This window comes from Euprymna scolopes, chromosome 25 (assembly GCF_053919585.1).
Source record: "Euprymna scolopes isolate OS-2025 chromosome 25, ASM5391958v1, whole genome shotgun sequence".
Lineage (NCBI taxonomy): Eukaryota > Metazoa > Mollusca > Cephalopoda > Sepiida > Sepiolidae > Euprymna > Euprymna scolopes.
In genome coordinates, this window is record NC_136506.1 from 24,909,534 (window position 1) to 24,925,894 (window position 16,361).

General features: G+C 35.0%; 1 protein-coding gene across 1 annotated transcript in view; it reads right to left on the reverse strand.

Moving 5' to 3' along the window:
- The window catches only part of LOC145247294 (uncharacterized), a 57,703-nt gene extending 43,355 nt beyond the window's left edge, over positions 1-14,348 (reverse strand). Inside the window, exon 1 of the mRNA XM_080108913.1 lies at positions 14,058-14,348. The gene's annotated coding sequence lies outside the window, so the exon portion shown is untranslated. The remainder of the gene's footprint in view (positions 1-14,057) is intronic.
- Between the last annotated feature and the right edge of the window lie 2,013 nt (positions 14,349-16,361).

Consider the following 16,361-nt stretch of genomic DNA (forward strand, 5'->3'; position numbering starts at 1 on the left):
TTTACTCATGTTCACCCCTTACAAAGCAAATCACCACTTGGACATAAGGGGCTACCATTTGGGGCCATGTCTAGGAAAGATTAACAAGATATTTGTTTATCTTACATTTAAACTTTGGCATATAACTACAGTCAGGGAAGTAGGCAGCAGGAAGGGAATTCCAAAGTCTAGCAGTTCAAGGAAAGAAACTAATAGAATAGAAAGCTTTCTGGCATTTAGAGACAACAACAGTGAAGGGGTGAGATCTTATTACTAAGCAGGTTTGTCGGGGATATGTACGTCGAGGGGGTACAAGTGAAACGAGTTCATCAGAACATATTCCATTAAAATATTTGTAAAACAGGCACAGTGATGCAACATTGTGGCGATGAGACCGAGGCTGAAGCTTAGTTGATAAAGTGGGACCGATTAGATTGACAACTCTTTTTTGGACTAAGAAGGAGAGACTAGTGGTAGATGCACTAGTCCAGATGTGGCAACAATACTCCATGCATGGGTGAATGGTGGCCTTGTAAAGGTACAAGATAAACAGAAAGAAATAGAAGTATGATATATTTGTTCCACTGAATGCACTTTCAAAGATAGACTCAGAAACCATATATCCTCTTTCAGGATGTCTAAGTGATTAGCAATAAACTAACCCCTTCTGAGTCTGAGAATTGACCAGCCTGAAAATAACAAACTTGGAGTGAGTCTATGATAATTCTAATATATCTTTATATATATATATATATATATATATATATATATATATATATATATATATATATTGGGTACAGAAAGTTGTTAGTTGAGACAGATCATTGGTACCATCGGTTTCAAGCCCGATAATAAGGCCTGTTTAAGGTATCCTTATCAAGCTCTCTTCAGCCAATATTCGTCTCTTCTGTACAGAAAATATAAATACGCTCTTACAATTTGGATTTTCCTTTTAATTGAGCACTCTGCTGGAATTCTTTTTCCAAAAAAAAACTAATCATATATATATATATATATATATATATATATATATATATATAAAGAATTAATAAAACATGTTAAAAACACTTTAAGAAGAGTTAAAAACATATTTCATTTTCAAAATGGAGACAAAAATAAAATGGATTGCCCTTCATCCAAAGAGTTTTGAAAGAAATACTTTTCTTCTAATCAGAGAGTAGGAATTAGCAAAATGCGCAATTGGATTTTACCTGCAAAGTGTTTAATGAAACTACAAGTAAGCCATAGCTAAGTTAAAAAATAGTGAAGCAAAAGGAATGGAGAAAAAAAAAGAAAAAGAATTTCACGTAAATGGAGTGAAGAGTAGAATATCCAATAATGGTAAAATCCAAGAAAAGTTGGTAAAAGTCTGGTATCCAGAAGTAAAAATCTAAAGGAATCGCGTTACTGGAGGATATTCCAATGTCATTCAAATAGCAGAATTCCGTAAAATAATTCACAAATGGGCGCAAGGAAAAAAGAGTGAGTTCAGTATATTATAATAAAAAGAAAAATTGTGGGTAGAATGAAGAAATGGAGAGATTTCAAGGTGCTTCTGCCGAGGCCGAATTTCTAAATACAAATAAAGAAACAGAAACTGTGAGCGGTGATTGAGTTCTTTTTAGAATACAAAATGCAATGTCACAATGACCCAGACAAAAAACGTTGAAGTGGTGCAAGAATTAATGGCAGAAAAAGGGGTCAAATGACTTTAAAATGAAATTATTATATGAAGTAAATCAATTGTGTGGAATGAGTAGTCATAAATTATAGATTGTTTCTAAGTTAGGGGCTATGAGTTTAATGAGGGAAACCGTCTTTATCTAATAGATTGAAAAGGGGGGGACCCGACGTTGCCCGGGTTTTTAGAGGCGTGTGTGGTTGGGTGGGGGTGGTCAAATGAAAACAAAGCGAAGTCATAACCCTGTTTAAAACAAACAATGTTAAAACTATTAAAAAATCGTGTAAAAAAAAACAATTAAAAAAATGAACGTGATGCAATATGAACGGTTCGGCGGTGGCCGTGTGTTTGTAAAATCCCAAAAAAGTTTGAAGGCGGGGGGGGGGGCTCGAACTCGAATCATTGAGGCAGAAGCGCCAAAAAAAAAAAAAAATGATGAATTAACTAAAAAGCGAATTAAATCAAATATCAATTCCGCAGTGGAGTTTGTTACATCACACTCAAATTCTAAATGAATTTAATTGTTTTAATTTTAATTTAAGTGTAATGCAAGTGAATTCACAATATCGTTGCATTGTAATCTTTGTGTAAAAATAAATGTTGAGTTGCAAGTACTAATAAACCTAAACTGCTTAAGGAGTAGATAGGCTCTGTCTATCACCCGGCTTCCATACTCCTACTTTGCCTATTAGTCAGGCGCAGAGATGCTATCACAGTGATTCGACAGACACTCAGTGGTAGATTTTGTTTCTTGTCTAGGGCAACAAACGCCGTTTTCCCCACTCCCGACACACCCCACCCATAAAACTGGGCACTTGAGAGTGCTTGAGTACCATATATGCCTGAGCAATTAGATTGGGTTGACCTTCCTCTGATGGGTTGAGGGTACCGGATTGACAGTTCCTGGCTGCTGTTTCCGACTGGTGGTACAGAAGCCATAACTCTTTGGTAGCACTTAGAGCGGCTGCTCCATCAACAGTTGTAAAATATCGGGATGTTTGTAGTGCCATGTCGCACATGGAAAGGGACCCTACACTCATCCCTGGTGGGATTTCCTGGGGTCACAATCCTAATTGAAGAAAGGTAGCGGATGGTCTAGTTGTGATGCATGTCTGATGCCCTGCATAACCTCTTGTTCAGCTCCCCCTAACCTAAACTAAAACTCTTTAAAAAATATGACGACAGTACAATCTAAAAATAAGCTTAAACCAGGCTTAGGGTCAAACAAATCCAACTTGCCTCCTCCCTTGAGGCTTGCATTCACAAATATCCGTGGGCTTAGAACTAATTTAGCTGATGTTGACGCATTTCTCCTATCTAATACCCTGGATATCTTCTCAGTAAGTGAGACTTACCTACACTCCTCCATCCCCTCTAACTACTTTAACATGCCTGGATATCTCCCACTCTGCCGTAAGGACTCTGACAGACACATGCATGGACTTGGAGTTTACATTCGTAATACCCTTCCCTTGACTAGAGAAACAAACCTAGAATCGGATGATCAAGCCTTTATGTGCTTTAGACTTAACTTGCAGCACAACATTAGCTACTTTTACTTTCTCTACCGCTCTCCCTCGATCCAGGACTGCACCATAATAAACAAAGTCTCTGACAGCATAGACACAGCACTCTCCCTCGACACTAGCACACAAGTACATGTATTTCATGACTTTAATGTCCACCACAAAAACTGGCTTGGATTCTCTACTTACACAGATGCAGCAGGCAGAACAACTCATAGCTCCTCTATATCTCACTCTCTATCACAAATTGTTACGTTTCCAACCCATTTCCCTGACCAGCAAGAACAATATGCATCACTTCTAGATCTGTTTTTGACCACAGTTCCCGATGAATGTATAACAAATGCTAACTGCCCACTTGGGAACGCTGACCATGCAGTGATAATGGTTGAAATTGCCCTAAACTCTAGAGCCAAAACTGAAAAGGCAGTGCTCAAAACAACAAGACTGTAATCTCTGAATGTATACACCATTCACTGGACAAAGCGGGGGAAGGGCAGAGCGGTAGCTCTAGATATATCTAAGGCTTTTGACAGGGTATGGCATGAGGGTCTTCTCAGGAAAAATTAGATCATACGGTATCACTGATAGAATACTTAACATAATTAAATCCTTCTTAGATAAGAGAAAACTCCAGGTTGTCCTCGATAGTCATACATCTTAACAATATGATATAAATGCAGGTGTGCCCCAGGGGTCTATCCTTGGGCCTTTACTGTTCCTGATATTCATAAATGACCTCCCCGACAAAATTGCCTCTGAGATGGGTATATATGCTGATGACACTCTATAACAGGCACGACAGGAAAACAAATGAACACATATCTAAAGAAATGGCAAAAACACTAGAGGATGACCTTGAATCTGTAGTGGAATGGAGACAAAAATGGATGGTCACGTTCAATGCCACCAAGACTAAACTAGTTTCATTCAATAATTACAAGAAACCTTCTCTACCAACTATAGCAATGGCCAACGACTCTTTATCTGAGAGTACATCTTTCAAACTCCTTGGCGTTACGTTCACAGGAAACATGAGTTGGAACAATTATATTGAAGGCATTGCCAGGGCCATTGCAAGGAAGGTGGGCTCTCTCTACCTTGCTAGAAAACTACAAATACCCGAAAGTATCCTGTACCTCTATAAGGCCACCATTCGCCCATGTATGGAGTATTGCTGTCATATTTGGGCTGGTGCATCTGCTACTAGTCTCTTGCTCCTTGACAAGGTTCAAAAGAGAGTCGCAAACCTGATAGGCCCTGAACTGGCATCTAAGCTTCAGCCTCTGTCCCATTGACGAAACGTTGCATCCCTCTGCCCGTTGTATTTTAATGGTAAATGCTCAGACGAACTGCAAGCACTTGTGCCCCCACGACGTGAACACCCTCGACAAACCCAACAGGCTGCTAAATCCCACCCCCACACTGTAGAGATCCCCAGATGTAAAAGATCTTTCTACTCCAGTAGTTTCTTCTCCAGAACCGCTAGACTTTGCAATTCCATTCCAGGTCCCTGCTTCTCCAACTGTACTGATGTGCAGAAGTTTAAGTGCAATGTGAACCGACATCTTGCTGCCCAAATCCCTACATAGTACCCCAGTAGTTGTTGCCCCTGACAGTAGCCCCCTACACCAAAGTGGCAATGTGCCTTGTTTGGGGTGAAAATGTAATAAAAAAAAAATTAAAAAATAAACAAATAAATAAATAAAGGTCATAGTAAGATTTAGAGTCGTTAAAACCGGAAGTAAAATCCGGTTAGTCTCGCAGATTGCGCCCTACATTGATGAAAAAAATAAAAGTAAAAAGAAAACAATAATAGTAATAATAATAGTAATCGCATTTTCTCGTTTTTTTTTGTAAATTTTTTTTATTTCTATTTTATTATGGAAAAAAACAATGCATAATTCAGGGAAAAAAGATTTTAAAAAATGGCAAAAGTAACCTTGTACAATTCCAAACCAGTGTGTTTCCTTGTACTGTTCCTTGTGAATGCATCTGTTGTGGTGTAAATGAGGAGAGGGGAAAGGAGGAATCTAATAGAGAGAAAAGATGTTGCAACTTCCATTGAATCTAAGCGATTTTGGCAGTGGACTCTCACCGGAAAAAATATAAGAATGTACCATTGTTGAGAAACTGTAGAGGTAATAGACCTATAGCAAACCTCAGATAATGTGCTATAGTCTGTACGCATTACATTTACATGTAATGTCTTGATTTTTTATCCTATTAAGGTCAAAGTTGGAGGGGAAAAAATGAGTTCATTTTATTTATATAGATAGATAGATATAGATAGAAGAAGAATATATATCTATAAATGTAAAAGCGAAAATGTATGTATGTTTGTATGTTTTCTATATGTCTACAAAAGGCTTTTTTTTAGAGAAGCGGTCGGTCGCCTAACAACTTTTTAAAACTTTTTATATCGCATATTAATCGAAATATCCCAGAGTTAACAACGAAGCTCGCCTGTCTATTTAATTTGCTCGACTTTGGGAAGATAAATATTCAACATTTGTCGCTCGCCGCATGTGGGTTAGTCTTTTTCCTATAACATCTTAGGAAGCATTCCCGCAGTAAATGAAATACTATCCCACAGTCAAACTTGACCTCATTAAGTCATTAAAATGGGCACCTGCCAAATCCAAGTAATTAAATAAATTCAAATGTGTTTCCGTTAGAATCTTGCGGTGGGGCAATCGTTAACGTCGCACTTTTTTTTTTTCACACTTTAATTTACAACTTTGTCTCAAGGGTTCGGGTTCGATCCTCATACTTACCTACCAAAACATTTTTTTTTTTACCTGCCCACCCTCGGAGTTTTCACACACACCTCCAAACACCTAAGCAACGCCGGGTACCCCTCGCTAGTATATTATAAAGAACAATTATCTATATGTGTATGTTTGTAAGAAAAATACAAAACAAACACCAACAAAATCAGTATATTCTTGATCGGATTTACCCTGGATGAATAATTCTTTGAGGGTCAACCAAGCTGGGTTGCGCCAAGGATGGAAAAGGGCTTATGTGTGTGTGTCTATATTCATATCATGTGTGTGTCTATATTCATATCATGTGTGTGTGTCTATATTCATATCATGTGTGTGTCTATATTCATATCATGTGTGCGTCTATAGTCACATTATGTGTGTGTCTATATTCACATTATGTGTGTGTCTATATTCACATTATCTCTGTGTCTATATTCATATTATCTCTGTGTCTATATTCATATTATGTGTGTGTCTATATTCATATCATGTGTGTGTCTATATTCATATCATGTGTGTCTATATTCATATCATGTGTGTGTCTATATTAATATCATGTGTGTGTCTATATTAATATCATGTGTGTGTCTATATTCATATCATTTGTATGTCTATATTCATATTATCTGTGTGTCTATATTCATATTATCTGTGTGTCTATATTAATATTATTTGTGTTTCTATATTCATATCATGTGTGTGTCTACATTCACATTATGTGTGTGTCTATATTCACATTATGTGTGTGTCTATATTCACATTATGTGTGTGTCTATATTCACATCATGTGTGTGTCTATATTCACATTATGTGTGTGTCTATATTCATATCATGTGTGTGTCTATATTCACATTATGTGTGTGTCAATATTCACATTATGTGTGTGTCAATATTCACATTATGTGTGTGTCAATATTCACATTATGTGTGTGTGTCTATATTCATATTATGTGTGTGTCTATATTCACATTATGTGTGTGTCTATATTCACATTATGTCTGTGTCTATATTCACATTATGTGTGTGTCAATATTCACATTATGTGTGTGTCAATATTCACATTATGTGTGTGTCTATATTCACATTATGTGTGTGTCAATATTCATATTATGTGTGTGTCTATAGTCATATTATGTGTGTGTCTATATTCATATCATGTGTGTGTCTATATTCATATCATGTGTGTGTCTATATTCATATCATGTGTGTGTCTATATTCACATTATCTCTGTGTCTATATTCATATTATCTCTGTGTCTATATTCATATTATCTCTGTGTCTATATTCATATTATCTCTGTGTCTATATTCATATTATCTCTGTGTCTATATTCATATTATCTCTGTGTCTATATTCATATTATGTGTGTGTCCATATTCACATTATGTGTGTGTCCATATTCACATTATGTGTGTGTCTATATTCATATCATGTGTGTGTCTATATTCATATCATGTGTGTGTCTATATTCATATCATGTGTGTGTCTATATCCATATCATGTGTGTGTTTATATTCATATCATGTGTGTGTCTATATTAATATCATGTGTGTGTCTATATTCATATCATGTGTGTGTCTATATTACCATTATGTGTGTCTATATTCATATCATGTGTGTGTCTATATTCATATTGTGTGTGTCTATATTCACATTATGTGTGTGTCTATATTCATATCATGTGTGTGTCTATATTCATATCATGCGTGTGTCTATATTCATATCATGCGTGTGTCTATATTCATATCATGCGTGTGTCTATATTCATATCATGCGTGTGTCTATATTCATATCATGCGTGTGTCTATATTCATATCATGTGTGTGTCTATATTCATATCATGTGTGTGTCTATATTCATATCATGTGTGTGTCTATATTCATATTATCTGTGTGTCTATATTCATATTATCTGTGTGTCTATATTCATATTATCTGTGTGTCTATATTCATATTATCTGTGTGTCTATATTCATATTATCTGTGTGTCTATATTCATATCATGTGTGTGTCTATATTCATATTATATGTGTCTAAATTCACATCATGTGTGTGTCTATATTCACATTATGTGTGTGTCTATATTCACATTATGTGTGTGTCTATATTCACATTATGTGTGTGTCTATATTCATATTGTGTGTGTCTATATTCACATTATGTGTGTGTCTATATTCACATTATGTGTGTGTCTATATTCACATTATGTGTGTGTCTGTATTCACATTATGTGTGTGTCTATATTCACATTATGTGTGTGTCTATATTCACATTATGTGTGTGTCTATATTCACATTATGTGTGTGTCTATATTCACATTATGTGTGTGTCTATATTCACATTGTATGTGTCTATATTCATATTATGTGTGTGTCTATATTCACATTATGTGTGTGTCTATATTCATATCATGTGTGTGTCTATATTCACATTATGTGTGTGTCTATATTCACATTATGTGTGTGTCTATATTCACATTATGTGTGTGTCTATATTCACATTATGTGTGTGTCTATATTCACATTATGTGTGTGTCTATATTCACATTGTGTGTGTCTATATTCATATTATGTGTGTGTCTATATTCACATTATGTGTGTGTCTATATTCATATCATGTGTGTGTCTATATTCACATTATGTGTGTGTCTATATTCACATTATGTGTGTGTCTATATTCACATTATGTGTGTGTCTATATTCAGCTAATAAGAAATAAGTTGGGTAGAAGAGTAAGAGAGGAAGGAGAGAAAGGAAGAGGCAAATGGAAGAGGAAAAGACGTTGAGATAGAAGTTTTATATATTACACTTTTGCCGCAAACCTTGCTCTCTCTCTCACTCTTTCTCTCTCTCTCTCTCTCTATATATATATATATATTATTATTATTATTATTATTAAATGAAAGATGAGGAATAAAAGTTATATACTACTATTATCTCATTAGAACAATAAGGCAAAGTTAATGGGGAAATTTAAGAAAAAAAAACTCTTTAAGCCATGGAATTTCGAAGCTAGATGCTTCTCATCCCAAGAGGAGAAGGGCCAGAATCATAAAAAATGTAAATATAAAAGAAAAACTGGCTTAATTACATTCAGGAATGAAATAAGAATGAAGGAATAGGATAATATGGTAAATAGGTACTATATTCTTCGCATAGGAATCTTTCATCATTTATTTTATTTTATTTTGCATTATTCTATTTTATTTAATTTTTTTAACTGATTTTAAACACGTTTTGAACATTTTTTATAATAGCATTTTCTTCAATTTCAGATCATTTTATTTCTATTGTTTTATCTATTTAAATATGTATTGCCGTGTCCCCTATCTCCTTCCCTTCTTTTTCAGCTTTCTCTTCTATCTTCCCTACTTTTTCCTTTTTTCTTTTATGATTGGCTCTTTTTTAATGATCCCAATTATTTCATAGTGGCCTACATTTTTAAAAATATTACCTACATATATACTACCCTTCTGATTTACCCTCATATGTTATACCTACTTTTAGTTACTATTTATTTTATTATCCTATTCCTTCGTTCTCATCTCATATCTAAATGTTATGAAGCCATTTTTTTCTATGTTTGCATTTTGTATAATTCTGACCCTTCTTCTTTTCTGGTGAGAAGCATTTAATTTCGAAATGCCATGGCTTAAAGAAGTTTTTTTTTTTATATATAAGCTTCCCCTTTAACTTTGCCTTATTGTTCTGATGATATAATAAAGTTATGTATAACTTTTATTCCTCACCTTTCATTTATTATTGCTTTTTGATGGTGTTGAGCTTTTCTTATCTTGATAAGTTTTGCTTTGTTAAAGATTTACTCTTTGATAACAATTATTAGAGACAGACAGACAGACAGATAGATAGATAGATAGATTTGTAGATAGAGAAAGCGAGAGAGATTAAAAATTACAAAGGAAAAATTACTAACCTGAAAATTCAACGTTTTGCCCAACTAGTGCATGGGTTTTTTCAAGAGAGAAATGCTAAAAGTGGAAATTTACTGTTTATCAGAAATGTACCTGACTATTTTCGATCATCTGATACTAATCAATTAAAGTAAGGTATACTTCTGATATCGATTTTTGTTTAAAATCAATAGATTTTCATTATTACTACCAATAAGTTGATATATTCTTTAAACAAGATCAAATATAAAAGCTAATTACAAGAATCGTTTTTGGCATTGGAAACTTGACACAAATATTTCTGATTCTGATACCACCAAAAGTTCCGATTTTTTAAATTCTGATAAATCCTCCCAACACACACACATATATATTTCTTCTTCTATTATATAACAAGCAGTTGTTTGTGTGTATGTATGTTTGTATGTCCAGCTAAAAGTAAAAAAAAACTACAAAACAAAGAAACACAAAGTATATTCTTGATCCGCATTGCACTGGATGAATAATATCTAAAATTATAAAGAAAAATATTTTTTCACTGAAGGTTAACTGAGCCGGATTTTCTCAAGTGGGTCATTTTTTTAGTGATATTATGTACTAATTTGCAAAGAAAATGCTGACTTTTTACACCAGGAATCTATTATATAATGGAGAGATTTTACGAATTTAAGCTCAATAGATGTCATTTTTTTTACTCCAGAGCACATATAAATAAATCATAGAAAATTAGATTCCAGTAACTATATATTCATTAACTTTTAGCAGTATATAAAAGTTAATTTGATATCGGAGATTTTTGTAATCGTACCCTATTTCCAACAGAGAGAAGATATAACATGAGAATTATTTGGAGTCAAGTCTCCCCTCACTGTTATTTCAGATCATTTGAAACCATAGCAGCAAGTAACTAACATTATTGTTTACATGTGTGCATACGTTTCAGTGGAATCTCAATTTAAACAGACCCACCTCATCAGACCAGTATTGTTTTTGGCCTGATGAGGGGGAGTCTCTAAAATCAGTATACACTGAAACATGTATGCATATATGTAGCAAATAATATTTGTATAATAAACATTATATATATATATAGCACGATCATGTTTACACACCGGTTCTTGCCCGATCACCAAAGTTAAGCAACATGGAGCCTGGTCAGTTCCAGATGGGTGACCATTTGAGATAGTTAGATGCTGTATGTAGCATGCTGAGTCATAAAAATTTCCAGGTTGGTATCAGAGGTCGTATTAATACACTGGGAGAGATGCACGCCTAGCCTTCATTAAGACACGCATCTAGGAGAAGGAAACTATGATTGAAAAACATGCGGTATACTGTATACTCTGTCCTGTGGCAGTCATCTCCACCAACGAATGGTAGCAGAAATACCAAAAAGTGTGGTTGGTTCTTCCCAAAGTCTTCACCACCATAAAAAAATCATCTGTGTGGATTTCTGAGCAACTTCGTTGTTGCGGCGGAACCTCATATATCAAAATTGACAGGAGAGTCCATCATATATATATATATATATATATATATATATATACACATACTAGCATTTCAGCCTGGCGTTGCCCGGGTGTTTGTGTATGTTGAGCAAAAAAAAAAAAAAAAAAAAAGCGGTGAATTTTTTTTAACTTTGACCTCTATTATGACCCCTTAACATTTATTGTTTTGTGGCTCAAATCGACTTAAGTTAGATCCATGTCGAAGAAACCTATATCTAAAATTTCAAGTGTTTAGACCCAAAATTGGCGGAGGAGTTTGGTAGAGTTCTCAAAGGTCAAATCGTTGAATTTGGACCTCTTAACAGCCAAATTTCTGGCCGAAAACGGATTACAAATATTTTCCCAAATCTCAGTACCCTGTATATCAAAGTTCGAGTCTGTAGACTTAAAATTGACAGAGATATTGTGTAGGGAAATGTATACACACAGACACGTTCACTTATATATATATATATATATATAGTCATCCACATACAGTACTGTTTCGCTGTTTCACAGCTCATCAGTGCGGTTAGACAAGCAACTACCTCAAGCCAGGATTGGAACCCGATTGCCCAAACGACAGTTGGAGCTTCTAACCATTGCGATATACAGCTGCTGCTATGTGGGCAGTGAATTAACAATGTTTTGACATTGTCCAAAGTATCTAAGCTCAATTTGTTTACACAAAGAGCATCGCTTCATAGGCTAATGGTAATTTATATATCACTTCTCAAATGCTCAAACTAAGATAGAGAGCATTATAGTCATCCACATACATACATACATATATCTTTAAGATATACATCTACAAAAAGGAAAACTCTGATATAAAACCCGAGGTTTTCTGGCTGCTCTGTCCGCAGCATTCAATTACACCAACTGAGATTAGCAGTTGTTTTAAAACGTATGGATAGTTCCACATAAGCCTTCACTACAGGATGGAATGATAAATTTGTCACCCTAACGAAAACAATATTACAGTTTTATTTTAAAAACTTTTATTGAAAAAAATCGTTATGTAATAGAGCTGACATTCATTCAATGTAGCTGCCTTCGGCATCAATCACCACCTCAATATGGGTAAGGAACTGGAAGCATGCCTTTTGCACAATCGCCGGCTGGAGCTTGGCGAATACTCGGTGGATGGCGATCATGCAGGCTTTGGTGTTGTAGGAAGCCATGTTGGTGATGATCTCAACATATGACCAAAGGACGTAGTCCAGCAGGTTCAGGTCGAGAGGGAGACGAGAGGGGTCCAATGAGAGAAGAGTACAAAGTTATAGCACTCCTTTTTGAGGCCAAGTCTGGATGTCTTTGAACTTGTGGGTCAATGCAGAGTCTGCTGCCACACCCAGAGTCTGCCAGTGGCCACCTGATTGAACCACGGTGTCAGCACACTTTGGTATTGACCAGGTATTTATTTCTCTCTTGCCATAAGAAATAAAACATAAGGGTGGAAAAGTTAGCACTTCACTGGAAGCGTACGCTGATCCTAGAAAAAAGATGCCCGTGTCCGCCCCGTCAGCATTCCCCGACAAAGGTGCCTCAGGCGATTAGCAATAAACTAAGCCTTTCTCAAAGAGAGAAGGCAAGACTGGGACAGTGAACCTCCTAGAACTGCACAGAACCAGCATAGCACCGAAATCAACAAGGAACAAGTTATTATAGGAATGGTTTAATCTCTCCCCTCAGCTGATACTTATATCCATTGATAAACTATCAATTTTAAACAAAAAGGAATATCTTATCAATTGCCCCCAGGCTGTCAATGGAAATTATAATAACGAGATCAAAGGACCATAATTACCTGGAAATATTTTTTAATTTGCATTTTACATTCAAAAGAGTATAGTTTAATATAGAATTATCATCGAGTTCTTGATCAGAAAGCGTTTACTGACCACAAAAACAGAACGGGTAACCATTTCTTTTTTTCTGTTAATATTTTGAAATCGGTGGCCATTTTGGAAATATACATTTATTCTTTCAGGAATTTTTTGTGTATTGATGTACAATTAATTAGAAAACATAAAATCGCACTTTTATTTATTTTTTGTTGGCAGCATGAGGGCAAAGGGTAAGATTTTATCAAATATATTTACGTGTTTTGCAATGTTTAAAAACACTTTATAATTCAAAGTTCTTCATAAAATCCCAGTGAATAACCTGATGAAAATATGTACTGGAAAACTGAAAAAAGATCTAGGAATACAAAAACAATTTTTATATATAAAATTCATTTTTTTTTTATTTTAGGCTGGCAAGGGAAAGGAGATAACTTATCACATTTTTAGATTTTTCTTTTCTTTTTTTTTTTTAACAATGTATTTTAACAAATATATTTTTTCAACGATTATTTTTTATTTATAAAATATTTAATATGTTATCCATTGAAATTTAATGTTTATTTAAATAAATTAATGTGTTATCTCCCTTGCTTTGTTGGCCTAAAGTACAAAAGAGCCAAACTGAAGGCATGACCAGGAGGAACATTTGTTCGTACATCGTGGGTAGAATCTGGATTGAAAAAAATAAAAATAAAAAACTTCCGGAGATCGAGAAACTTGTTTGTTTTGGTTTTTTAAATAGAATAGCAAAACGTAAACAATGTGATACGATAGTGAAGGAATAGACGCTTTTGAACACGAAGATCTGAAGAGAAAAGAACCAAAACGGCAAGAAACAGAAAAAGATACTTACTTCCTGTCAAGGGTTTCTGATGATTGACATTATTGGTGGCTGAAAGACCTTTGTTTACGGCCTTTCACGAATATTACCGGCGATCGTATCCGATATATACCTAATACCAACTAGCACGTTGCCCTTTTCTTTCCAGCGAGACGAAAATTCTTGAAAATCTTTTTAAAAAATACAATTTGTTGTTCAAGCTAAAAAAATCTCGATCCGGAACTGAGAACTGGCGCATGCGCCGCACGGCATTCTGGGATAGACAGCCGGAAACTAGCCTCGCTTTCATCGTCAGCCACACGCACTCGCACAAAGACACACAGCGTTGAATGCTGGGAAATTGAAACCAGAAGCGACAGAAAAGAAGAAAAGTAAAACGGAGTCAAAGATAAATGAATGAAAAATATTTTTCTTTTCAAAAATGTCAACAACAAATGAAAGAAAGAAAAAAGAAAATCTTCTTAATGTATTTAACGAAGATCGGTAAAATCCGACAGCGCAGAACGCGTGTTCGGCAAATGACCTAATTTCCGCCTTTTCAACCAGTACTTTGCCTGATCGACCAGTGTGGGGCGAGGAGCCGTCTTTCACGAGTCGGCAATTCTCGGTAATGTCCGTGCGTTTCAAGTGAAATGTCGTTACTTTCCGTAACTTTTCGCTCGTTGGCAGGAGGCGTGGCTTTGTACTATTGTAACTCATACTACAGCATTCCTTTTCTGAATAGCACAAAGGCACAAAGACCTGGTTTCATCTGGCACATGTCGTCAAGCTTATATCAGAGTGAATCGTGATTTCTGTTCAGTAATCACATTAGGCAATACCCCCCTTTCTTCTGGAGAGGGTATTGCTGGTCGACTGAGGCGGCCCTACCAGGGAATACAATGGGAAACTTTGCAACTATCTAGAGTAGCCTTCCTCTTTTGAGAGTAGCTGGTTTTCTTACTATGAATTGACCTTATACCTCACCTTGCTACAATTGCGAGCAGTAAACTCATTTGAAAACCAGCTTTTCATAAATAGCACGTTTTATGTTTACTTAAGGAGCAATTAAAAGATTTTAAAAAATACAGTTTACCTTTGGCACGGGAGCACAGGAGCACAAAAGAACCTTCATAGGAACTAATCCTGTCATAAACCATGAGACTATCCTTATAACAATCAACCACAACAGAAAAAGTATTGCAAGAGAAAGGAAAAACAAGAGCCTTCTGTAAACTACACTGTTGGGTGTAGCTTGCCAAAAAGTTCAGAAGTGACGAAAGGAATTAAAAATTAATAAACGTCGGCTACCGAAAGATTTTAGGGGAGAAGAGGCGGTGTATCGTCAAGTGAACATAGCCTTACTCAGTGCCAAGGCGACTGGATCAGGAGAGAGTGTCAATGTCTTTCTTAAAACCCCAAAGATCTCCGGATGGAATTTTTTTAAGTCTGTTCAAATTAATATGCCAAGACTTCTGATTGTCCATACTGTGCCCTAATAACTTTGCTAGGTCTTCTGCACGAAAAAGGAAAGAAATTTGTTTGCGACATCATAATATTCCCTTTTTACTTTGTAATTTAATCCAAGCAAGAATTTACCATCGAATTTGCTGTTTAAATGCACTTAAATAACCTTGCAATTTTTAACAGCCACAATGTAATAATCAAGTTTGTTATTTTTGTTCTTGAATATTCTGTTATCGTATTGAAACTTCATTTTATCTGGGGGTTTTTTCTTTTAATATTTTCTATGTATATAATCAATTTTTAATTTTCAATAACCATTGCATTTTCTTTAGCGTTGGTCTATGTTGTTAAGAAGAAAAATATATAATTTGATTGAATTTCATTGCAAACAGAATTGTTCCGATTCGGAATATTTTATCAATCATAATGCTCATTATCAATAGCATGATACGGCTTAAATCACTTTTCAATTTCGACCAGTCTCTACGTAATTTAGTTTGCTACTTTTAATGCATACAAAATGGCAACTATCGGTCGAATTCAGGACTAATAGAAATTCAAAACGGTCACTTAGAAAGTAATTAGTAACTTTAATTTAAAGGTAAAGATAAATGTCAAGTATCATGGTTCAGTCGCGCCATTAAATCAAAAGAAAACATGAATTATCAGATGCGTGCCTCTTATCATTTAAACTTCTTTATGTCTATATTTCTTTCTTACAATATTTTTATCGCCCTGATATACAAAAGCTGGATTTCTAGTCTTTAGATGTAAATAGCTTCCATCTTAACAGATCGATATTTTATTCTGAATAGCCATTTCCTTTACTTTAGCGTTGGTACATGTTGGTAAACGGAAAAAATGTGATTT